The sequence below is a fragment of the Eumetopias jubatus genome, unplaced genomic scaffold, assembly GCF_037043125.1.
Source record: "Eumetopias jubatus isolate StellerSeaLion01/CBP00866 unplaced genomic scaffold, mEumJub1_p1.0 scaffold_1, whole genome shotgun sequence".
Lineage (NCBI taxonomy): Eukaryota > Metazoa > Chordata > Mammalia > Carnivora > Otariidae > Eumetopias > Eumetopias jubatus.
Window position 1 is genome coordinate 93,436,120 of NW_028274807.1, and position 27,087 is coordinate 93,463,206.

Here is a 27,087-nt window from a genome sequence, read left to right on the forward strand (position 1 = left end):
ACAATTCAACCCATAGCAATTATCATTGTTATCAAATCAGCACATTCTAGAATGGGTATTTTTATGAGGGTAAAATGTGATCATTTCTTTCTTGTCATAGTCTTGGACTGAAGGGCCTCAGAGCTTGCCTGTACTCATTTCAGTGAGAAAACTGATTTGGATGGTTTCAGAAGTTTCAGATGTGCTGGAGAGAAAGGAAAAGAGGATTTTTAATTTGTGAAGAAATTGCAAAGCCGAAGCATTAATGCAACTCTCTTATTTTCATTTAAAGAGGCTGTAAAGAAAGTCAGAGTTCATCCGGAGAGTGGTTTCATTGTGACTATTTATTTCTGACCAGCAATTTCTTGGTGTTCTGAGTTTGCATATATAATTCCTCCGGAAGTTTCCTAGGGGGAGGAAAGACAACAATACTTGAATAAAATGATGTCCATGGCACTCCGTGTATATTTCATCTCAGTAGTGGGACTCTGAAGGACAATTTGTCCTCAGAGTGTCAAAAGAGGGTATGATAAGAAGAATGCACACACATACATATATGTATATAAAAGTAATATACATGTGTGTATATCTGTATACATATATTTATATATATACTAATATGGACACATATACATATATGTACACATTGTTATATATGCAAAGGATGAGTCATTATCATTGCCCCCCAAAATGCTTTATTTTCCATTAGTAACGTAAGTGTAGGTATACAAATGTTACCAATAAATTCTGAGGGAAATGAGTAAACAGGAAAAATAATTCAGTAATATTTAATGATGATTTGAAATTCTCACTTTTACTTCGCAATTGTTGCAATTGGCAGTTGACTCAAGTTTTGTGGAACATGTCCCCCCCCTTGTTCTAGGTCACAAACATCTTAAATTAGTCATTATTTCTATGGCCACTACTCCAATTTTGTTATATATTAGAAGAATTATGGAAAAATGTTTTTATCCTAATTTGTGAGCTTTGGGTTGTTCATTATGCTTCTGTGAGTCATTTTGAAGCCAAGATGCTGCTCAGGACCTCAAATTACACTGATTTTATGTGCTATTGTTCAGTTTCTTCTACATGGAGAACAGATTCTATTGCAGAGCTAATTGAGTTAATATAATAACTGCACTTTTCATGTGAGCAAATCCCTGGTGGGCTGCTGCTTTCTCTTTGAACATGAATCACAGGTTATGAAATCTATAAATACCAAAGCAAATTTGCTTGTGCAACTAAAGGAGGAAGAAAAATACCTTGTCATATCTTATTTTACATTTAAAACTCCTTTTTGATGGGGGTGAGATATTTACTTTCTAAATCTTTGACAGGTAGTAGACTTCTCAGGACTTTCTTGAGGTACAAAGTAAGATTAAGTAAGCTCAAATGGACAACAAAATGTCCCAAACCAGTAATGGTAATGCAAACCAAATTTGAGTCTCACCCAAACTATATTTTCAAAACATTACCCTGGAGTTCTGGTCAGAGCAGGTTACACTGACTATATATATATATATTATATATATATATAATATATATATAAATGGCTTGCTTGTTTCTGACTCTTGCTCACTCCAATTGAACATGCAGCAGTGACAGGTAGGAATGATTCTATTCTCTCTCGTCTTCTAAAAATGGCCTCAGGCAAAAATATCATTTTTTTCTTTTGCTTTACTGCTGAAATCAGAGTGGGATGGCACCTGTTCCAAAAAGAGGCAGGCACAGGAGGCCTCTGGTGGAGCCCAGTCATCTGCTTTGAATCTATGTTAGTCAGGCATCATGAGTAAGCATCAGAAGCTTCTGGCAAATGCTACCAAGGTTTTCCCCGTTCTCTCATCCAATGCCTGACTAACACACTACGTTCATCAAGCTTTTGAAGTCCCTCATCATCATGCATTCATTCGTTAACCAACATTTATTAAGCAGCTGCTATGTGCTAGACACTGCCCTAGGTGATGGACAATGGTGACCCAAACACACAGTCCCTATCCTCAAGGACAAAGTCTATCGATCTCTTAATCTTTTGGGGTCCCCTAGAACACTTAGGTTTTAGGCCCTTCACACCCCAGTGAGCACATTCTGGGTCCCCTAGAACTGAAAAATCTAAAAGGAATGAGTGTTTTAATCATGTTTCTAGTTCCAATCTGGCTTTGTGGACACAAGGGAAAGATTCAGAAGAGGAGTAGGGAGAACACCAGTGTCTCTCTCCTAGTTCCTTTACATAATCTGTAACCAGGCTTACCTTTTAGGAGAGGCTGGTGCCTTTTTTTATGTTCAATTAGCCAACATATAGTACATCATTAGTTTGTGATGTAGTGTTCAACGATTCATTAGTTTTTTAAAAAGACTTTATTTATTTATTTATTTATTTATTTGAGAAAGAGAGTGTGCAGAGGGAGAGGGAGAAGCAGGCTTGACACGGAACTCGATCCCAGGGTCCTGGGATCATGACCTGAGTAGAAGGCAGATGCTTAACCGACTGAGCCACTGAGGTGCCCCTGGTTGGTGCCATTTTTAATCTGAGTTGTTTATGTTGGTCTGTAAACTTAAATCTTCTTCATGTTTCTTCAGCTACACCATCAACCAGAGGGAGGAGGAAAGACCACACCTACTACTGATATGAAATCGGCATACGATATTATGCACCCAGTGGATTCTAAATACATGCTTTTGAGAGACCTATAGATGCATATTAGCAATTCATCAAAATTGTTCTCAGTGTGAACGTACAGATCGGTGTTAGCACCAGCTCGTGGGGAGAGAGCTTCCTCCATGCTCCCCAAATGGCTCTTGTAAAAACCAGCTTATCAAACCCCAGGCCTTTCTCTTATACATTTGACACACACTGCTTATCCATGATACCATGCTCATATCATCAGATGTATAACAACCTCCAGGGTGGTTCAAAAATTCTGAATCAAACCACCACCAGGCACGAGGCTAGGCACACAATACAAGCTTAGAAGATATATGGAGTTGAAACCAAATGTTCCAAGAGAGAACCCTCAGGAGGTCCTTCTGAGATTTAGACCCTATGAATATGACTTACCCTAGGCTCCCTCTAAATACACTCCAACCCTGCTCTGTTCCCTCCTATTCCCTACATTGCCCTGGAGAACACAAGGCATGCTTGGTGCTGAGACCTGAGTGACTAGAGTTTACTTTCCTGGTAACATTTCCTTGCTGCCTTTCTAAACAAAAGAGAACAAATGCATGGGGCCACGAGACCAGGAGGCCAGCCAAGGGGTTCCCCTGCATATCAGTCACAGGCTCAGATTCTGGCATCAGGCACACCTGCGTGCAAATTCAGGCTCTCTCACTAGCCAGCTTTGTGACTTTGGATCAATTACAGAGTTTCCTTGATGCTCATTTCCTGATCTATAAAACTGGGCTAATGATAGTGCCTACCTCTATTGTGAAGATTAAATGTGGAAAGAATGGCAAGTGTTTAGCAGAAAGCCTGGCACAGAGCAAGGACTCAAAATAAATGTTCCTCAAGAACATTCTTCTGAGGGGTTCTTTACACATGCTTCCTGAGATCCATTCTGCTCTTTTTTTAATTTATTTAAGATTTTATTTATTTATTTGAGAGAGAGAGAGTGAGAGAAAGAGCAGAGAGCACAAGCAGGGAAGGGGGGAAGAAGCAGAGGGAGAGGAAGAAGCAGACTCTCTGCTGAGCAAGGAGCCCAACATGGGACTAGATCCCAGGACTCTGGGATCATGACTGAAGCCAAAGGCAAACACTTAACCGACCGAGCCACCCAGGTGCCCCCATTCTGGACTTTTCAACTCTTGGTAGTTCTAAAATCCTTGTTTTTGAGGGTCTCCTCTGCTTGGCTGCCTCTGCCACTTCTTTTTCTCATTCATTGTTGCAACTGGAGGTGCAGACTCTGCTGTACCCCAGCCTGAAACTCTAGCTCGCAGGAGTGAGTGTTCCCAACCAGCACACAGCGGGCATAAGTCTTTGCAGTGAGACCTGAGAGTCAAAGGTCTTCCTGGCCCAGGATCACTCTCTACAAGCTCCTCCTGGCTGGTTAAAGGCAGTTTGTGGTCTGAGTGAGTTAATGCAATAAAAAATAATTTTGCTTGATTACAAGTTAGAAATGAATTTTGATTTTATAGGTATCAAGAGCTACACACATAAGCTTTAAGCTTGTTCTCATTTAAGTAACATCTTATAAGAATAATTCAAATAAATGGTGATGATGGGCAATTGGTTTCTTTCCTTTCACAGGGTCTCTGTGTTTTGCAAGTTAAAAAAGACTGGCTTCAGGACTAAAATTACAGTATTTTGAACCTTGTCTATGCCGTGTATAACAAACTAGTATTAGCTATGTTTGTATTTAGGTAAATACCTATTAGACTGTAAATTTTTTGAGCAGAAATGGAATTGTATTTGTTTAAGTATTTTCTACAGTGCCTACTGCTGAGTTTTGCCTGTAACGTGTCCTCAATCATCATCTTGATCATGCAACAAATACCTACTGAACATCTGCTCTGTGGGAAGCATCGACAGGGCTGTGAGGAACACAAAGACAAGGGATACCACAAGACTCAGCATCAGGGAAGAGTGATTGGTGGGTTGGAAGTGAAAATTAAATCCTGGCCGTTCAGAGATAGAACATGTGCTGCTGACTGGAGGCCTCAGTGAAACTTCAAGGAAAAGGTCGGCATTTGAGCTGGAATTTGAAGGAGATGCAAGACTTGGACACAGTGAGACAGTGCATGAAGGCTTTGTCGGTCGGTATGACAGCCTAATCACAGACCAGAAAGCATGGAATCCCAGAGGGGACGGGGCCAGACACCTGATTTGGTATTAGGTATGCTAACTAGGAGATCAAGGTGATAGAGTAGATTGGAGTCCAGTCCTAAGGAGCTCGAATGCCAGGCTGCAGGGAGTAGTTCATCGAAAACTTTCGACTAAGTGAACAACATAAGTGAATCTTCCTTGTGCTTCCCGTTTTCTCAGAGCAGAGAACAATATCCTGATGAAAGGTAATCCAGAATCACAAAGTTTTGAAGGATAAAATTGAGTAGGGGATTCTCTTGGATCCATTGCAGAAGCCAGGGTGAGAATTTCTCACCTGCCTCTTGCCTCCATGACACTTAGAGCTGAAACCAAACATTTTAGCCTTTAGTCATCCACATTACTGTGTTGTTTAGTGCTCAGGTCAATCAAATCAGGTTACTTATGAAGCACTGAGAACCTCAAGGTCCAGTAAGATGAGCAAGACTCTGTTTAGTCCTTGCCTTCAAGGAGATTTCAGGGCAATATGAGGAATAAGATAATAATTCAGGTGACTGTTGTTGAAAGCCTGTGCCCAGGTGAAATGACCCAGTGAGAATGGAGTGGCTGAATGAGAGGGAAGAGACACCAGTGAGGAGGCTAGTTCAGCCCTCCACGGGAGACATGGTAAAGAACTAAATGCAAGATCCACCAGTGGGAATGGAAGAAAGAGAAGATGGGAATTAAAAGTGTAGGGTTCACATGAGAGACAATAGACTCTGAAAAACAAACTGAGGGTTTAGAGGGGAGGGGGGTGGGGGGACGGGTTAGCCTGGTGATGGGTATTAAAGAGGGCACGTTCTGCGTGGAGCACTGGGTGTTATGCACAAACAATGAATCATGGAACACTACATCAAAAACTAATGATGTAATGTATGGTGATTAACATAACAATAAAAAAGACTGCAGAAAAAAAATAGGGAAGAACTTAAAAAAAAAGTGTTGAACCAATGTTGGTTCAAACCAACATTGGAAAGTAGATTAACATGAGGAAGGAGGAGCCTAAGAAGACCCTCATACTCTGAGTGCTCAGATGATGGTACTGTTACGGAACCTGGACTGGATCACCTGTTGGAAGAACCAAGCGGCACCCGGAGATCTTGGAGGATAGGAGGTTTATTTAACGCTGGTGGGCTCAGAGGAGAATGGTCTCCAAAGGTCTGAGCCCTGAGCACAAAGGGGGCAATTTATACACTTCTACTTCTGCATACTTGGCACTTTTGGTGCGTGCGCAAAGCGGGACAGGGAGAAGAACCCAGAAGAGCCCCGGGGCAAGGACTGGGACTCTCTCGCTGGCTCAGTTGGCCATCTTAGGACACAGATTTTCCTTATCAATACCATTACCGCAGCAGCAAGAGCATGTTGGGAAATGAGGAACTGGTGATTTTAGAGTGTTGGAGACATCAGTGTGACCCTCTTATAGGGATGTCTATTTGGTAGTTTGCCCAAAAGAAGAGGCTGTGTGATGTCTGCCTTGATAGCCCCGACACCTGTATAGCACCTGATGTTGAGAACTTGCTCCGCAGATGCTGTGCCACTGAACTGCAGCTCAGCACATGGAGATGCTGGCCCGGGGCCAGGGAGGGGCACACCCTCCCAGAGGTGGGAGCAAGGTGGGAAAGTGTGGAGCAAAGAGGCAGAGGGCAGCCCATGGGTGGGGATAGAGCCACAAGGGAAACTGAGACAGGTCTTTACAAAGGAGAAGAGAATTGAGAAAATGCAGGGTTCCAGAGACATTGAAAAGAAAGGACTTCCAGAATAAGGGTGAGGAGACTGAAAACACTAGCCATTAGGGAAAAGATGGAGCAATGTCATTAGGAATAAAAACTCTGTTCTTCAAAAGTAACCATTAGGGGGATGCCTGGGTGGCTCAGTCAGTTAAGCATCTGCTGTTGGCTCAGGTCATGATCCCAGGGTCCTGAGATGGAATCCCACATTGGGCTCCCTGCTCAACAGGGAATCTGCTTCTCCCTCTCCCTGCCGCTCCCCCTGCTTGTGCACTGCCCTCTCTCTCTCTCTTTCTCTCTCGATCTCGCTCGCTCTCTCTGGCAAAAAAATAAATAAAAAATCTTTTAAAAAATTAATCATTAGGAAAAGGAAAAGACAAGGCAGAGTAGAGAAGATGTTGGCAGCACATGTAACTGTCACTGGGTGTGATGCAGACTATATAAAAAACTACTACAAGTAGATAAGAAAAAGGAAAAGCAATGCAGGCAAAGACTTGAAAGGGTACTTCATAAAAAGGATTATCCAAATGTCCAAAAAAAAGGTCCCAAAAAATTGGGACCCTGAAAGAGTCCCAATTAGTAATCATGGGAAAGTAAATTAAAAACACATATCTACTTTTATGGCTAAAATTTAAGAAACAGTCTATGCCAAGTTTTGGTGAGGATTTAGAACTGTGGGGACTTATATATTGTTCGTGGGAGTGTAAATCAGAACAAACATACTGAAGAACAGTTTGGCATTATTTACTGAAGCGGTAGAGGCATGCAATCTATTACTCAGTAATTTTACTCTTAGGCATATCCCCAAAAGAAATGTGGGTGCCCACGCATCAGAAAACATACATAAGAATGTTCATAACAGTGCTATTCATACTACCTCCATCTGAAAACAACCCAAATGACCATCAGCAGTAGAATGTATAAATAAATTATGGCATATAGCGTGGAACAGTATAAGAGCAATAAAAATGAATTGACTATGGCTGAATACAAGAAAGCAGATAAATCTCATGAGTATAATTTTGAGTGAAAGAAGCCAGATCCAAAAATGTATGTATTGTGCCGTTGCATTTATATAAAATTCAAAAACAGGCAAAACTAAGTGTTTAGGGATGCACCCTAGTGGTATAAGAATAGGGAAAAATAAGGAAGTAAAAGTCAGGATAGTGATTGCCTTTAGGAAGCTGGGATGGGGATGGGAAGGGTCACAGCCCATACCTGGGATGCAGCACTATTTAATTGCTTGTCCTGGGAAGCAATACATCAAGTTGTATATTTATGTAGTCTGCACAGTTTTTATGCTTATTTTATTTTAGAGTAAAAAAGTCTTTTTAAAAAGAGGAAGATAAAAAAATTACAGATATTTCAATGTGGGATTTAGGTAGATAATAGCACAGAGACTCTCAGCTTTGTGGGTTACTCACCATTAACCTTCAAGAAAAAAGTTTCTGTAAAACTGTGGGGGCAGCTGCCACATTTTTAGGGGTTAGGAAATAAACAGGTTTTAAGGAAATGAAGGGTAATAGTGATGACTTGCAAAGCATTTTGTGATGAAAAGAAGGGGAACAGTGAAGAAGTAGCTTAGTTGAATAAGAAGTTTAAGTTTTTATTCTATTTTACTTTTCAGGCTTGAGGGACTTCAATAAGAAGACAGTAGGGAGAGATCAAAAAGTGCAGGTGATAGAGAAGATGACTGATGGATAGGGTGCTAACCCATAGGTGGCAGGACTGGCCGTCTTGGGGAGGGAGTTACTTCCTCAGCAACAGGCATAAAGGGAGGGCTCTAGGGGAATGGAAAGGAGGGGATCAAAGATGACAGCTAAGAATCAGAGTGTCCCCTTCTACTCAGAAGGCAAGAGGTGCTAACACAGTCTTGGGGGTCTAGAGAGGCACTCATGCCCTGAGCAGATCCCAGTGTTTGTGGGTAGCCATCCAGGTATGGCTGAAGTTGGTAGTAAGAATTTGGGCAGATTCAATCAACAAGTTTTGGGGGGATTCTCCGACAAGCACAATTGTTTAAGAATAATTGTTAAAATGCTAAGAGAAATAAGTCAATCAGAGAAAGACAATTATATGGTTTCACTCATATGTGGAATATAAGAAATAGCTCAGAGGGAACACCTGGGTGGCTCAGTAGGTTAAGCGTCTGCCTTCTGCTCAGGTCATGATCTCAGGGTCCTGGGATTGAGTCCCACATCCAACTCCCTGCTCAGCGGGGAGTCTGCTTCTCCCTCTCACTCTTCTTCTGTGCTCTTCCTCTCTTTCTCTCAAATAAATAAATAAAATCTTTAAAAAACAGCGCAGAGGATCATAGGGGAAGGGAGGGAAAACTGAATGGGAAGAAATCAAAGAGGGAGATAAACCTTGAGAGACTCTTGACTCAGGGAAACAAACTGAGGGTTGTGGAATAGGAGGTGGGTGGGGGGATGGGGTAACTGGGTGATGGACATTAAGGAGGGCACGTGATGTGATGGGCACTGGGTGTTATAGTCAACTGATGAATCGTTGAACACTACATCAAAAACTAATGATGTACTGTTTGTCGGTTAATTGAATTCAAATTTAAAAGAGAGGGAGAGAGAATAAAATAGATATAAAAAAGTTAAAAAAAGTTGGAGGAAAGAGACTTAAAAACATATAAACCAATTACACTGTTTGGATTTTATTTGGATCATGATTTGGACACATAAACTGTAAAATATTATGAGACACTAGGGGGAAAAAAAGAATAATTGTTATTATATTCTTACATAAATGGGCCGGCACCATTTACCATGGTCTGCATACTGATGGTAAGGGTAGGCATTACTATAGACATATTTGCAGGGATAGTTCAGAAAACTGAAGAGATCAGAAAAAATGCTATTTCCTTGCTTTTCTCAGTAAATTAATAGACAAGATTATTTGCTGAGGGTGGAGGGATTGAGAAAGAATTTTAAAGAAAATGAGAGAAAGTTTGAATCATTGAGGACAAAGGGGGAAGTTGCTGATCGAAGTCAAATGTAAGAATTGACTAAGAATGCTGAGTGCTCGGCTGAGATTTGGGGCCATGAGTCTGTGGTTGCATGAATCTATGTGGTTGTAGGATTTTTTCATCAGTGCTCAGCTTCTTGGCGAAGGAAAAAGAAAATGCAATATGCATTTTGGTAATGCAATATGGTATTTTGCCGGATGAGTATAGCAAGGGACAAGGGAATGGATAGTGGCAAAGAATTTGAAAATGCTGGCACAGAGTGATTTAGGCTCTCACCAAGGGATCCAGGGTTGGAAAAGGAAAAAAAAAAAAAAAACATGAGAAGAACTTCTAGATAAAATGGAGGTGTCATGGTCAAAGAATAAGGGCAGAAGAAGTGGAGTCATGAGAGCCCTGGAAAGACTGAAAATTATTATCACCTGGAAGGATATTAGACAACTGTTCCAACAGATGAGTTTCTAGGTGGAGAGTGGGTGGCTGAAGAGTAAAAGAAATCATTCTATTATTATAAGAAGGAGGTCTAAGAATTGCAGGGCTAGGTTATTGGATGAATCTTTTAAATGAACACTGAAAGCTTCATAGGATGGGAAAGAAGTTTCAGATTTTATGCCAACTATGAATATTCTGGTTGCCTGAACTGTTGTGTTGAGAAGGATTCTGAGATCATTTTAAGGGTCAGATGGAAAGAATAGCATGATAGATGATCGATATTTGCCCATAGAAGGAGGAAAGAGTAATGAACATGTCATATACCTGTTTGTGATACCTGTTCAAAGATTATAGCAGAAGTTGGGTGCAGAAGAAAACTAAATGATATACAAGCCAGGAATTCAAAGCATGAGAGATAGTAGCTAGCTCGAAGTTAATTGCATGCATGCAGTAAATATTAATTAATCACCAAACTGATTTTTTTCTTTCAAACTAGGCTTTATATCTTCCTTCCCTCATCTCTCCTCAACTAGTTACCATCATGAATTCAATTCCCCATCCATTTTAAAGGCGGCCTAAATTCTTCCTTTGGCAGCATTTTTTGAGGTGTGCCCAATCAAAAGTCATTCAGTGGAAACCTATACTGCAATGTCCATACACATTTAAAGAATTCCAAACTATTCTTGCAGAAAACTACTTCGCCCTTAGGAATGCTCCCAGGGTTTTGTAGAAGAGAAAGACAGCAAATTTGACTTTTTTATAGAAGACAGATTGTATTATCTGTGAACTGGCTATTTAGAATATGATTGCTCTGTACTTGGAATGATAGAAAGATGGACTAAATTATAACTCCATCTTATGGAGCATGCATTATTTCATGAATACTTTCAATGGCCCTGTGGATCAGATATTATCACTGCCATTTATTGTATATTTTATTATTCTAAATTATTTTTTAAATTACAAGAAAATACATTTTTCTTGTAAGAAAGTACAGAAGTAGGCATAATATAAATTGAAAGTCTCTTTCTTAACAAATCTTGTCTCTCATTCTTGCTGTTTTGCTGACAGAGACAGCAGTAGTGAAAGCCACATTTGTCTAACTAAAGACACTTTAACCTCTGTTTTATTCAACACTACTACCTAGAACTGTTTTTTTCTTTTTTCCCAGGGAGGATATGACAATGAACAGAAAAGATAATCAGCAGAGATCCTGTGGACTACTTTTTGTCCATTATTAACTAAACAGAAAGATCAGGCAATGCCAAGAAATGAAATCTGCTGTGAATAAAGAAATTTTGTTAGGACAGGATGACCCAGCTCTGTCTGTGGTTCTGGATTTGCTCATAAAAGCAGGTGAACATATAGCTGACTTCCACTCCAGCCAATGGAGTAATAAGGATAGGATTTACATTTCCACCTGAAAAATGAAATAGAACCTGGGCAAATATATGAGACAACCAAGACAATGGACATCAGCAGGGAAAGACAGTAAGTGCTATGATTGCCCAGCTTACTGCCTTGAAACAATGACCAAGCTGTGGTCCAGGAAGTTGGAATGGAGGTTCCCCGGGGGCCTCTCTGAGGGGAGGAGTTGGGGTGGTGAGTCTGGGGCTGCAAAGGCAGCTAGTTTTCAGGGCAGAGTGGCAGAGAGGAGAAAGCTGCACACACAGAGACCTCCAGATGTCTACAGACGGTCTTCCTTGAGTCTTCAGCTTCATACTGATTGGCACAAGTAGTAGAGGAAATTCTGGGCCAGTAAATGAACCAATCAGAAGGATAAGAGAGAACACAGCTGGGTCTGACACAGAGCAAGAAATAGTTTCTGATCCCACTGACCTGAGTGGAAAATGTCAAAATCCACAGGGCATCAGAGTACTGAAGAGGTCTTTGCCTCAAGAGAGGAGGAAAATTAGCTCTGGAATAAATGCTGCCCTAATCCTGCCTAAAATACCTTAAAATCAAGGCCCAGAGGATCAAACTATTTCTAGGTAACTTATGTGTACCAGAACAAATCCCATGAATGCTTGTAAGAATACAAAAGTATCCAGCGCTCCACAAGGTGAAATTGCCAGTGGGTAACATCCAATCAAAAATCTCCAGCATGCTTCTTCCTAGATCTGTGTATTCAGGTCCAGGCAATCTGTTCTACATTATTCTCGCCTGGGCACCCTTAGATGGTGGGTGTCAAATGTGTCTTTCACTTGCCTCTGTCACTTCTTGTGAGTTCTTAGCAGCTCCTACTTCCAACAGCCTGTCTCCCCTCGGAGACCTGCAGGTCTTACCTCTCTCTCTACTCTCCTACTAAAGTTGCCTAAAGCCCTCTTTTAGAGGAAAGGGGAAAAAAACACTCTACAGGGCTTCAGCTATGTCTTTATAATTTATTTACTCAGAGCTGCCCTTTGAGGGTGAAGAATTCAGCTCGTCTGACAATTTCTTGATATCACGATGCCACTTGATATAAAACCCACCAAAAGTGGGTCTGATAAATAGTGTAGCAGTTTAATGACGGGAAGATTTGCATTCTGTGTACTCTTCAAAGCAAGCCTCCTTGAAGACACAAGAAGCTTAAGGTTTAGAGGCAGAAAATAAGGAAAGTTAAAAATGTGACTCAGCCAGGTAAATAGAACCAAAAATATAAAATTCAAAACACACACTCTAAAAATATCCACATCTTCCCAGGGAGCATGCTCTCCTTGTGTAATTAAGTGAAGGATTTTAGATAATTTTCGGAAAAAGTCTGATTTCATTCCTGGAGAAGAGCTAATAAACACCAAGATCTGTGCACTGCGCAGTCTCAGTCTCCTTCCTGAAAAGCCTCAGGCAGTCACAATATATCAAAAACGAAATCAGCTTTGAAAAGATTTGAAAATGAAGTGAACCGCAATAGTCTCTCCCTTTCCAGAGGAAGGTATCGCAGTCTGGGGACAGACTCATAGGATTCACCTGGAAATGCTGGGTATCCTTGGAATGTCCTCTTAGATGACCAAAGAGAGACAAATATTCAAATATCCCTCATATTCCTACTACATGCAGACGCTGCGTTATATGCCAAAGGTTCAGAATAGAATGAAGCTAAGATTCAGCTGCCTTTCCTCCCACTTAGTGATGTTCTTATTTGGGTAGTTTTGGTCTGGCAAGATGAGACGGTTTATTCCATATTACCTAATAGTTAAAAGCCCCTATTTTGTAGCCAGTGTATCTTTCAGGAAGTATTAGAAGGCAAAACTGTGAAGTAGGGGAAATCCAGTTTTATCCCTCATCTCTCCCCTTTCTTCTCCTTTCAGGGCTTGGGTGGGTGGCGGACCTGGGCATCCCCAGCCTTAGTTGTAAATTGTCCTGTTTGTCTGGCTTCTCCTCTTAAGTATTGCTCTCCACTCTGATGGGCTCATCATGGCAGCTCCTCTCCTTAACTGACTCTACTTATTTGTAGAGCTCAAAGATGCCATTGGTATATTTTGGCTCCAACCTAAATCTCACTTCTTCTGGTCCAGCCAAACTCAGCTCTCCCGTAAGTCATGAGGCACCCAGAAACAAATCTACAATCTTCAAGGAACAACGTCTTTGCTCGGCAATCCCTGGGACAGTCTGTTGAGTATTACCCAGGCAGCTGGCCCCTGCTGGGATGGGCCATGAATGGCTTGTGCGTGGATGGTCAGGATCCTTCCCCCAGCCTCCTCCAAGTGAACTATACGTACTTGGCTGTGTCCCACTCCTTCCCCCTTCCCTTCTTTGTATAGAATGTTCCTTCTCCCTCGGACTCCTCTCATGGTGCTTGCCCACTGCCCCTATCTTCACCTAGTCAACTCCATTCTTCAAATGCTACCTCCCAGAAAAGTCTTTTGAGTTAGGCAATGTTATGGGTTGATTTGTGGCCCCCTAAATTCATATGTTGAAGTCCTAAACTCCAGTACCTCAGAATCTGACCTTATTTTTTTATTTTTATTTTTTAAAGATTTATTTATTTATTTGACAGAGAGACTGAGAGAGTGGGGGGAGAAGGGGCAGAGGGAGAGGGAGAGAGAGATCATTTCAAGCAGACTCCCCACTGAGCTCGAAGCCTGATGTGGGGCGTGATTCTAGGACTCTGAGATCATGACCTGAACCAAAATCAAGAATAAGACTCTCAACAAACTGAGCCACCCAGGCACTCCAGAATCTGATCTTATTTAGAAATAAGTTTTTTAACAATGATAATCAAGTTAAAATGAGGTCTTCAGGGTGGACCCTAATCCATTATGACTGGTGTCCTTATAAAAAGGGGGATATTTGCACAAAGAGACACACAGAGAGAAGATATGAAGAGAAATAAGGAGAAGATGACCATCTATAAGCCAAGGAGAAAGACCCTCACAGCCCTCAGAAGAAACCAACCCTGCAGACACCTTGAGCTCACACTTCCTGCCTCCAGAACTGTGAGGCAATGCATTTCTGTTGTTAAAGCCACCCAGTGGTACTTTGTTATGGCAGCCTTGGCAAACGATTTCTGTTTTCCCAGGAAAACAGAATCTGAAATGAAGGTTTGCATTAAGTAAGTGCACTGGGGAGTGCCTTGGGGATCAACACCTGTAGGATGTGACAGGAAACTGGAGAGGGGGAGGAGTTGAACGGCCAAGCATTTGCCAACGAGTGCTCAGCTGATTTGAAGGTCACCCTGGAGCTGGGACAGTCCTTTGGAGTTGTCCTAATCTGAGCCTCAGGAGGTAAGGAGAGGAGGCCCATTCTTTAGACCCAACAACCCCCTCCTCCCAACATGGATCAGTCACTGAATGTAGGACAGGGCACACTGTGTGAGAAGACTTCCTGTGACTGAGGGCAATTCCTGCAGAGAGACTCAGCAGAGAGCCAGCCATGGGACTGGGGATCCAGTGATGTGTCCTGCGGGGGAGCCACAGAGTGCCACAGCAGCCACAACATCCTCCCAGACCAGATTTGCCCCTCAGCTGCACTCCCATGACACCACAGACCTCGACTTCAGCTCCACACGACTCACCACAGCAGTAATTTATTTTTACTTTATCGTACATTTTTCATTCACTTGTAACTTTCATACATTGAGTAAGTATTGGGCTGTAAATGTGCTAAGACATGGTTTATTTTGCTCACTTTTATATTGCCTACACCTAGAAAAAAATGCCTGGACTATAATAGACACTTAATGAGTAACAGTGGATGAACTGTTGCCAATAAATGTAGACCTGAATATGACATGCTTATCACACTGAATCCTCTGAGCTCTGAAATCCCCCTCCTCTCAATTTACCACCTACCAGCTATTCTGAAAAGTTAGTAAATGAGAGCAGAAAGATGTTTTGGAATTGGAGTGAAAGGACCCAAGCATGGGTCCTCGTTGTGTTGGGTGGGTCCTTTGGCGTTATGGACTGAATTGTGTCTTCCAAAATTCCTAGGTTCAAGTCCTTACCCCCAGTACCTTACAATATGACTATTTGGAGATAGAACCTTTAAAAAGGTAATTAAAGTCAAATAAGTTTATATGGGTGGACATAATCCAGTAGGACTGGTGTCCCTTTAAGAAGAGGAGACACCAAGGATTCAGGTGCATATAGAAAAGGCTACGTGCAAACCAAGGAGAGCGAGCTCAGGAGAAACCAACCCTACTGGCACGTTGATTTTGGACTTCCCAGCCTCCAGCACCATGAGAAAATAATTTCTGTTGTTTAATTCACCCAGTCTGTGGTATTTAGTTATGGCAACCCTAGCACCCTATCACACTTTTACTCTCTGAACCTGTGTCTTCATGTGTTAACTAGAAGTGATCATTTCTAGTTCATGGAAGGAGATGAGGATTGAATGAGATAATATGTGAAAGTCCCTGGATGGATGGTGGTACCATTCACAATGGGGGGGGGCAGGAGGGGCACACCTGTGCAGCAGCGGGGAGCAAACTCAAGTTAGGGATTATCAGGTGCCTGTGGCACACCCACGTAGGCATTCTAACAGGCAGCGGTGGACACAGTACCAGATAAGCATTTAATCAGTATTAATTGAATCCCTTTATCCTCCCTGCCCCACCCCAAATTTCCCTCTCCCTCATTTTCATGCATTTCAGAATCCAACTAGTCTGGCTTTCTCTGCCTGCTTCTCCACCTCTATTCTTCTCTCTCCCACTCCTCATAGCACAAAGAATAAAGCATCTGTCTGACTTGGGTAGCTGGGGAATCGTTGCTTTTTGGAAAAATATAAATAAAGGAAATGCATAGAGTGTATGTGAGATAAATAGAAGGCTTCGGAGTGGTACAGGGCCCCTTTTGTGTTACAAAGATGAGTCTGGGAGGTGTGGAATGATTTATGAGATTTTTAATAGTACTTACTGTGAGGAGAAAGCGATGGAGGCAAACCAACTCGTTTATCAATATGAACTACTTCCTTCAAAAATCATGCATGGAAATATGCAAATAGAATGCCCTACGTATGGATTCTCTGTACTTTAGTTGCTTTTGGGTTTTAGAGGAATAGATTAGAGTGCATTAAATTATTATATGTGGAAAACAATAGTTTATTGTTTATGCTTTAAAGTGAGGGAAGCCTGTCCCAGTTCAGCATGTGTATGCACGTGCTTGTGTGTGTGTGTGCATACATGTATACGCATGCATTTGGACAAGCAAGAGAACTGAGGGAGAGGAAAAGACCTCCTATTTGCTTGTATTTAATAGTCTTCATTCTATCTCAGGCTGAGATCTTTTTTCTCTGGATACCTGTAGTCCGCTGAACACAGTGTTAGTCAAGACTAACAATTGGCCAGACAGAAGATAAGTGATCCAGAGAAAAACCCAGACTGGACTTTCAAGTCTGACCCGCTCCCAGACTTATTGCCATTGATGGAATTATGAGCCACAGCCTATTATAACTGGGAAGGGACACCAGTGTCACTTGATTCAGCATCTTCATTTCAGAGACGGAAAGGGGAGAAACAGAAAGGCTAAATGACCTGTCTATTGGCCCGTGGAAGAGCCAATGGAACAAGCCCATGCAGCGTGGGTGGTTTTCATGCTGTGAGGTTGCTGTGCGAGCCTCATGAGAGTCAAAGTCAAGGAAGACAGGCTTCTGGAAAAGCATCACTTGAGCATGGCCTTTTAATTTATAAAATCGAAGCCTATACCACAGGAAGCAGCTCCTGTGCTGCTGGGGCAAGGCCTCTGGCAGCATATAAGGCACATTTGGGGAAAATTAGAAAAAGGCACCCACTCTAAGTACATGGATGCTAGGAAGGAAACCTGCCTGTGAGTTAATCAGGGAACTCTCCCTTCCCACCCTGAGTAGGCACGGTCTGCCCACAATGCATGGTTGGCAAGAGGAATGCAGGCTGGATTTCAGCTCCCACTTACCCCTCTGCTGGGTGCCCTTCTGCTGAACAACCTGCCCAACTGTCCAGGGCAGCCTTTTGCAGAGCTATGTCCTCACTATGGCTGAGGGAATGGCAGTGTACCTGGCTACCTAGATGAGGTCTGGGCTTCTCTAAGCTGCCCCACCATCTCTTCCTGCTTCCTTTGTGTCCTTCCTTGCTTTTTTCTTCTTTCTTTTCTCACTAAAGTGGTTGGCATGGCTCCGTCCTGGCACTAAGATGCTATTTCAAAATAACAAACTGAGATTTATACACTTGTACCTAATTTTAGGGGTCATCAGCTCAAGGGACAACTTGCCCAGATCCACTCTTCCTCTCCTGTGAGATTCCACTGTTAAAATATCTGTAATCATTTCCTTGATAAATGTAGACCATGTCCATACCACATAGTGGTTAATAGCTTTCTTGGGGCTTTGCCTCTTGCTTAACATATTCAACATAGTTTCGGTGAAGACTGGAAGTCATAATATGTGTTTCAGCCCATCTGTTTGCTCAATCCATTTTTCAGAGCTTTTCAATCTCTCTTGCTAGCTCTCTAGCATTTTTATTTGGGGTTGCCACAATAAATGCAAATGGGAAGTAAAAAGAATCCCTTCCATGTTGCTTAGGGCTAGAACTAGGCAGTGGGATGTAAGGGGGAAAGCCTGAGATAAACAGCAGGAGAACTAATACAAGGCCTGTTCTGTCACTTCCTAGGCAATTGACATTGGGCGAGACACTCAACTCCACTATGTCATGGTTTTTTCCCATTTGGAAAAATGGGGGCATAAAATAAAGACCATCCTTTTTAAATGAGACAATATTTGTAAATATATCCTAACTCCAAAGCACTATGCCAATGTTTATTATCATTCATTTTTATTCCATTTGTGGCCGATTAAAGATCGCTACAAATTCTTTGCCATTGCCTCCATCGAGAGGTGGAGTCTACTTCAACTCCTACATGAACACATGAATTCGGGACTGGTCTGAGACTGCTTTGACCAACAGACCAGAGACTGGGGAACAGCAGAGATAAGCAGTAACAGAGAAGGGAGAGGCCCAGCCCTCAGTGGGACAGCAGATGGGCAGACCTTTCTATCAGTTACCCGGTGTAGAGCTAAATGGCACCTCACACGGTGGTCAATGGCAGCATGGGGGCTTGCAAAGCTGAGAACTCAGTGGTGAAACAGTAGGAAGAGGTCTGGGAAGGAGACGGTTGAGAAGCCATGGGAAAGAGAAAGGATTTTCACACCAACACCTAGGTTTCTGTCGAGTGAAGAAAGAATGGATTATGCCCCTTATGAGAAACCCTCCCCACTCTGGAAAATGTGGGGAGATTTAAAGAAGAGAGAGCAAGGAAGAGGTGAAGACAGGAGGGGAAATCTACTATGGGGCGCTGAGAGGTAAAGTGGAAGCACCAGGATTCAGAGTCCAACAAAGCTGGGCTGGCTGCTGGCCTTACTACTCAATAGTTGTGGGACTCTGCAGGTTCGACCTCTCGGAAAGGGGCTGGTACAAAGGACTGGAGGCAGGAAACTTTGCAGTGGAGACCTCCACTGCCCCCCCGTTCCCGCCAAGCCATTCTCTCCTTCTCTGGGCACACACTTGGTCTGCATTTCCCAGACTCCCTTGAACTTAGTTGTGGCCACATGACTGTTTATTCTGAGGGAATGTGGGCAGACAAGAGGTGTGCCCTTTCCAAGCCTGACACAGAAAGGACTCCCAGGCGCGTTTTTCCATTCTTGTTCCCCTTTTCTGCTAACTGGAGTCTTCACGCCCACGGAGCCCCCAGAGGCCACATATTGAACACAGACAAGTGTTCATCACTCAGTATCTCTGAAATATTGTGTCAGAGAGAGCTGACCCATCAACCTTGAAACAAGAAATAAATTTTTATTGTGCTAAACCATTAAAACTTGGGGATCCGTTTATTTCCACAAGCTAATGCAATGTACTTAGAAGATTGTTACATGCCCCAGAAGACAAATGATGGGGATCTGGACTAGAGATGTGGCTGTAGGGGTACAGTAAAAAAGGTAAACTGTGGTTCAGTCCCCAGGAGCTTTTCCCACATTCTTCACCAGAGAGGCTGGTGAGGAGTTAAGGAGTGATGCATCCTTTGGAGTCAAACAAAAGTCTACTGTCTGGAAGGAATGAGCAGCTGGACCCACAAACAAGTAGCCAAAACAGATAACAGAGATGATGGCGGAGGCATTGTTAAAACAAGTAGTAGCCATGGCAACAGACATCCAGCAAAGCCATCAAGAAGCTGGGAGCTCTGGGTGACCTGGCAGGGACAAACACAACAGGAGAACTTTAGCAGCAGAGACAGCAGGAAAGCAGTTCAGACCCTCTGGGCAAGGCGGAGGTGGGGTTCCTGGGTTTAACTTGGGGAGAGTGTCCTGTGCTTCCCTTGCCTTGCTCTCCTTGTGCCAACATGCTTATAAGGCTTTGGGGGACCCAGGCTACAGAGGGAGCAGAGGATACTGAAGAGACCTCAGAACTGACCTCAGAACTGAGATTTGCCTGAGTCCTTTCCTTTTCCGTTTTTTCTGTCCTCTTCTTGAGCACTTCTCACCCAGATCTTCCCTAGCTGTTTCCTAGGAGAGGTGGAGCCCAGGCTTCTGTGCCAACTAAAACATTCCGAGATGAATGGAACCCCAAACATTTGCTAATAACCCATTTTAGAAGTTTATGTGGAGTGTGGGGGTGGATAAAACAGCTCAGTAGAGGGATAACTGATGATTTGGGCGGGTCTCAGAGGCAATTGCTTTGAGCCACTATTTATCCTATTTTCCTTCATCCACCTTCTTCCTGGCCAGCCTAATTTCCCAGATCCTTTACTAAGTGGCTCATGCGCTCTTCCATCTCTTCCCCAACCTATTTTCTTTTGCTTCTAGAGTCTCTATTTCTACTTCTATTTTTTTTAAAGATTTTATTTATTTATTTGAGAGGGAGAGAATGAGAGATAGAGAGCATGAGAGGGAAGAGGGTCAGAGGATCAGAGGGAGAAGCAGACTCCCCACTGAGCAGGGAGCCCGATGCGGGATTCGATCCCGGGACTCCAGGATCATGACCTGAGCCGAAGGCAGTCGCTTAACCAACTGAGCCAGCCAGGCACCCTCTACTTCTATTTTTTCCAGATTTTAATGCAGTAAACTCTGTGAAACCCTAATTGAACAATTTTTTTTTTTGAATGTGAGAATTTAGAGCAGAGTGGAGCTGAATGGACGCTTTGCTGAGGGTCGATTTTACTCCAGCAGAGCATTCTTTTCATGTGCTGGAAAAGACATGACATTCATTAAAGGATAATTTTCTCCAAAGAGGGCATAATTATGTCTCTCATAGAGCTATAAAATGAACATGTGTTAAAGGTTTTATTTGACTTATTAATTGAGAGAACTAGGCAGATGTTATAACTGGATTAAAGAAGTCAAAGAAGCACAAATTTATGCTCTAAATTTATGTAAAGGAGTGTTGAAATTAAAGTGCAAATGGAGGCAAAATTGCCCTATTCAAGATGTGGTATATATATACAATGTAATATTATGCAGTCATCAAAAAAATGAAATCTTGCCATTTGCAACGACATGGATAGAACTAGAAGGTATTATGCTAAGCGAAATAAGTCAATCAGAGAAAGAGAAGTATCATATGATCTCACTGATATGAGGAATTTGAGAAACAAGACAAAGGATCATAGAGGAAGGGAGGGAAAAATGAAACAAGATGAAACTGGAGAGAGAGACAAACCATAAGAGACAATCTCAGGAAACAAACTGAGGGTTGCTGGAGTGGAGGGGAGTGGGAGGGATGGGGTGGTTGGGTGATGGACATTGGGGAGCATAGGTACTATGGTGGGCACTGTGAATTGTGTAAGACTGATGAATCACAGACCTGTACTCCTGAAACCAATAATATATGTTAATTTTAAAAATTTTAAAAAAAAAGAATCGATGACTTAAAATTACAAAAAACAAAAACAAAACCTGCCCTTTTCTTGGAATGGGGGAAGTATATCCTCTCTCTCAGGGACAAAATTCATTTGCATGTTTATAGACAAGAATTATTTTGCATTGCTATTAGTTATCTACAATTTTCAGAGTAAAAGAGCTCCCATGGAATCAGAATCAGACAACCCAGAAGGCTGTGCTTTAGGCAAGACATAGTCCCCCATTGAAACATAATTTTTTTCTTATACATTTAGATCAAATGCTTGGCTTGGGCAACCTCAGAAAAAGCAGGTTACAAATAACATCTTTTTTAAAAAAGATTTTATTTATTTATTTGACAGAGAGAGACACAGTGAGAGAGGGAACACAAGCAGGGAGAGTGGGAGAGGGAGAAGCAGGCTTCCTGCTGAGCAGGGAGCCCAACGCGGGGCTCGATCCCAGGACTCTGGGATCATGACCTCAGCCGAAGGCAGACGCTTAGTGACTGAGCCACCCAGGTGCCCCTACAAATAACACCTTAAATTCATAAAAATCTGGGCTGAAATCATATTGATTTAGCTTCAACAGTATACAAGAAACTCTTTTCCTAATGAGCTCCATCCCCTTGTGTTGTTATTGTCACAAATTATATATTCTTACATTGTGTTAAGAAGGAAACATGGGTCTATTGAATGGAGCACTGGGTGTTATATGCAAACAATGAATCATGGAACACTACATCAAAAACTAATGATGTAATGTATGATGACTAATGTAACATAATAAAATAAAATTTAAAAAGAAGGAAACGTGGGTCTAATTGTAATTTGCTTTGCAACTGCCATGCAAATAACCCAGATCTAAACTTAACCCTGTCTGACTTTCATAGAAGGGCATTAAACTGTATTTCATGTTGCATTAAATAACCAATACTGAATTAGGCAGTCATAGAAAGAGTCAGAGACCTGTGATCTAGCGCCAGTTTTCTGGCTAAAGTGGTGTTTAATCTCTGAGCCTTGGTTTTCTTACCTGCAAGATGGGAAAGGGCAGACTAGATGTTTTCAAAGTTTCCTTTTTTTTCTCTGTTCCTACTTTTCATGCCAGTGGGCTATTTTCTGTTTTATATTACCGTGATGGTTAATTTTATGTGTCAACCTGACAAGGCTATGGTGCCCAGATATTTGGTCAAATATTATTTTGGATGTTTCTGTGAAAGTGTTTTGCATGAGGTTAACATTTAAATTGGTAGACTTTGAGTAAAGCAGATTGCTCTCCATAATGTAGGTGGGCCTTATCTAGTCAGTTGAAGGCCCAATCAGTTGAAGACTTTAATAAAGCAAAGACTGACCTTCCCCAAACAAGAAGAAATTCTGCCAGCAGACTGCCTTTGGGCTTGACCAGCAACTCTTCCCTGAGTCTCCAGCCTGCCAGCCTAACCCATTAGATTTTGGGCTCACTCATCTTCCACAACTGTGTTAACCAATTCCTTAAAATCTCCTCCTCTCCCTCTCTCTCACCCTCTCTCCCTCTCTCCTTCTATATCTATCTATCTTTATCTCTACATATTATAACATATATAGAGTACCAATAGGATATGTGTGTGCAGGTATATAATATATATTATATGTATATACATATAATATGAAATCTCCTCTAAAATCTGATAAAACCTATGATCTTCTGCACATACTCTGGACAGAAGAACAGTTTTGCATACAATGTCAACCGATTCAAAGAACCTCCCAGACCCCTTTCATAAAATCCAGCACATTTATTGAGTAGTAAGAAGAAAAGGGCATGTTTGAAAATGAGAGTTTTATTCTCTGATCATAGATGTTTCATATTTTGACCATAAAGTGGAGTGGGTAACTGTCACATAACTGACCTGGAGGGTCAGGAGCTTGTAAGTCTCTTCTTAACTTCCCAGTAAAGTCTGGCTTTTTCCCCAGGAACTAGAAAGTTAGGGTTTATTTTTCTCTGCCATGTCCACACACCCATCTGACTCATGGATTTATTAGGTCCCAAGGGTAAACAAATGGGATGAGACCAAGGAAGCTAAGCTAGTTGGAAGCCAATGGCCCATTTCATACTGGTGATACATCAAGACCATTTGGGTAACTACACCAAGGGTGCCAATGATTTATTATGAAATGGGGAGTCCTACAGCATTGGTTTTTTTTTAAGCATCAAATATACCATGTCGATATTGAGCTCCAGGTTCATTCACACAGTCATGCTAATACAACACGCTCACACATGCTAATTTATGCTAATACAGTATCCCTTCCTATCTTTCTTTTTGTCTCATTTTCTTTTTGGTTTTAATTTTTAAACAAATAAGAAAACTAAATGGATAGTAGAATCAAGAGACCTACCTAAGGCCACAAAGCTAGTAAGGGGCAAAGACAAGACTCTAACCCAGATTCTCTGCTATAAGCTCCTTCTCTTTCCATTGCAAAACAGCACCTCTCCCATCGTCCGCCTTTTCTCTGCCACCCCTCCTATTGACCTCCCATGGACAAGTGCTTCACGTGGAATGCCAAATATGAGAAGATGATGAAAAAGAAGAAAAAGGAACACCAATTTTCAATGCACAAGTCATTAGCAAGGGAAACAGTGCTGCTGCATAAACATAGTGCTCACAATGTTTTATTGGTGGGAAGGTAGGGAACACATACACACACTCACACACACACACATGACTGGTAGAGTCTGGATTGTGGGACCAGTAGGATAATCTTCATGGCTGTTCTAACTGAAGAAAATTCCCAAAAAGTCCTCTATGTAGTTTGCCCACATACACCTCCTATAAAAAAATGACTTGTAACTTCACATTATGGATAAGTTTGATAATGAATATGCAGGGTTTCAATGGAACTTATTAAGCATCTGTTATGGTCAAGACTCTGACCCCAAAGAGGCTGGAGAACAGCTCTATCACAACAGAATTCCTGGGTTCTGCCTTCTAGGAGCTTCTTATCCACACTTTCCAAGGAAGATTAAAATTAGAGCTGGAGAGACATACAACCAGTCTGCCCTATGAACTCCAAGGGAGGAGTGTTTAATTTTAACTGGGGGATTGAGAAAGGCCTCATAAAGTAGGTGAAATGTGAGCTGGACCTTGCAGGATGAGGGCAATTTCAGTTGGCAGAAAATGGAGGCAATTGCATTCCCAGCTGAGAAACACACATGGAAGTGTGAAAGCACATGGTGTTTAGGGGAAAGGAGGCCAGCTGCTGAGTCCAGCACACAGACAAGTAAGGGCTATGGTAGGAGATGAGGCTGGCTCTGCTGTAAGTTTTGGATAGGATAATGAGTGTGTGAAAGATTTTATTAAGGTTCTCAGCTCTCCATTCTTCATTCCTGCAAGAGAAGTACACATCTCTAGTTATTACCATAGGATTTTCAGTGTCTTCTTCAGAAAAGTACACACTTCTGCCCCATTGACATTGGACTTGGTCATGTGACCTGCTTTGGCCATGACATGTGGACCACATATGCCATGTTTGAGTAAAAGCCTAAAGAGCCATTCTTTGTTTCTAATAGCTCTCTTGCTTTTTTCCCTCTGCCACCAAAATGCTTATCCCATGGAGAAACTGCTTCTTCAGCTAAATTCTGGAATGCAGATGGCCCATGCAGCAAACCCACGTCGACCCCACAATGATCCATAACTAAGATACAACATGAGTAAGAAATAAACCTTTGTTGTTTTAAGTAACTGAAATGTTGGGGTTGTTTGTTGCCATAGCAAAACCAGCAAGCAAGTATTTTTTTGTTATGCTTTTTGTTTTTTACTTTATTCTGAAAGCAATGGATTTTGTAAAAGACAACAAAAAATTTCCTTTCTCCCCTCCCTGGCAGTTCTATGAACTTCAGTGGTGAACAAAATCTTATTTTAATTTCTGACTATTCAGATTCAGTTGCTTTTTCCATATCAGAGACATTCTGGGGGGATAGAATAACAATTAGCTTAATACTCACTCCTTGTAGCCACTGGATCAGATTCACCTGGAATCCATGTAAATCTGATAAAGAGCACTGTGGGCTTCCAACACTTTGTAGCTGATGGCAGCAGAAATATCATTTCCTTCCAAATTGTTAAGGATATCACCAACTTGCCAGATAGGAATAAAGATTTCAAATTTAAACTTGAAGCTTTATTTTCCAGTGATGGAATATTCTCTGAAGAAGAAATAAACAGACAGACACTTCATGCTGGGATGACCACCGGGGAAATGGCCTGCACAGTGCTGGAAGTTTGTGGTGCCTCCGATGTAAGTAAGCTCAGAGAGGATTAATCTTTTTGGCTTAATGAGAAGAATCTGAGAGTGCATTTGTTAGCACCTCTATTTCTTTTTTTGTTTAAGTAGGCTCCATGCCCAACATGGAGCCCAGTTCAGGGCTTGCACTCACGACCCTGAGATCAAGACCTAAGCTGAGATTAACAGTCAGAACCTCTACCGACTGAGCCACCCAGGCACCCCAGCACCTCAATTTCTTATGTATCACTTCATTGTGTACCAATAAGGGTCATTCATCATGTAGTGTGGGAGGGAACATGACAGGTGGAGAGTGAATGAGCTTAAGTCACACTAGTAATAGTGATGATAACAAAGAAATAAAAAGAAAGAGAATGGAGTCTAGATTACTAAACCTCAATGGCAAGAATGGCTTACAATTTATTAGTTACAGATTCTAAAGGGAGATTCTCTAGGGAGAGCTGCTTTTTAAACAAAGTTTTCTCACTTATAAATAGATGTAATAACACCTCTTTGCTATAGCGATTGTGAGGATAATATGATAAAATGAATGTAAAGTACTTGGCATATGGTAAGTGCTCAATAAATGTTGTTGGAGGGTTTTTCAACTTTTAGTTTTTAACCCACTTCTCACCTGAATGCTTTTCTCTAACCCTAGCAAAATTCTACAGTATCTGGATTTACCATCTCATCAAGGCCTTCCCTGAGTTCAGTTTATGATACTCTACCTTCTCTGAAATAGCAGTAAAGGCCATAGGTCTTTTTTTTCAAATGTATTGATTCACTCATTCTTTTTTTTTCAACGAATATTTCTGGAGAACCTATTTTGTACCAGGCACTGTTCTAAATGTTGGAAATATAGCTGTGAACAAAGTCTCTGCTCCCACTAGGCTTACATTATAGCAGGAGGAGAGACATAATTAATAAACTAATAAATATGTACCAAGTCAAATAATAATAAGTGCTATGGAAAAATAATAAGTGCTATGGAAAAAGAGTGAGGAAAAAAATAGGGCAAGTAGAAAAGGGAGTGCTGGAGTGCGAAGCCTTTTATATCAGGTGGTCAGGAAAGGCCTCACGGAGTGATTCTGGAGTAGAGGCAGAGAGCCATGAAGAACCTGTGGGATGAAATTTCAGAATCAAGCGTCTAGCCAGTGCAAAGTCCCTGAGGCTGGAGAAAGACTAGCATGTTCTATAAAGGACACTGGTGTGGCTGAGAAGAGTGAGCCAGGGAGAGAATGATGGAAGATTAAAGCAGAGAGGTAGCATCTGGAAGGTGATGAGAAGGTCTTTGATTTTTAGTCTGAGTGAGTTGGGAATCCATGAGAGGGTTTTGAGCAGAGAAGTTACATTATTTTATTTAGATTTTAAAGCCTTACTCCATATGCTGTGTTGAAAATAGATTTCAAAGGAATAAGGACAGAAGGAGAGATGAAGTTAAGGGGCTTTTGCAGTAAAAGGTGAGAGACAAGATGGTAGCAATGGAGGTGGTGAAAAGTGTTCAGAGTCTGGGTATATTTTGAAAAAGGAACAAAAAGGGTTTCTGATTGCTTGAGAATGTGATATGAGAGAAAGAAATGAGTCAAGGATGACTCCAAGTTCTTTGGTCTGACCACATGGGAGGATGGGGGAGATTGGGAGAAGTAATTT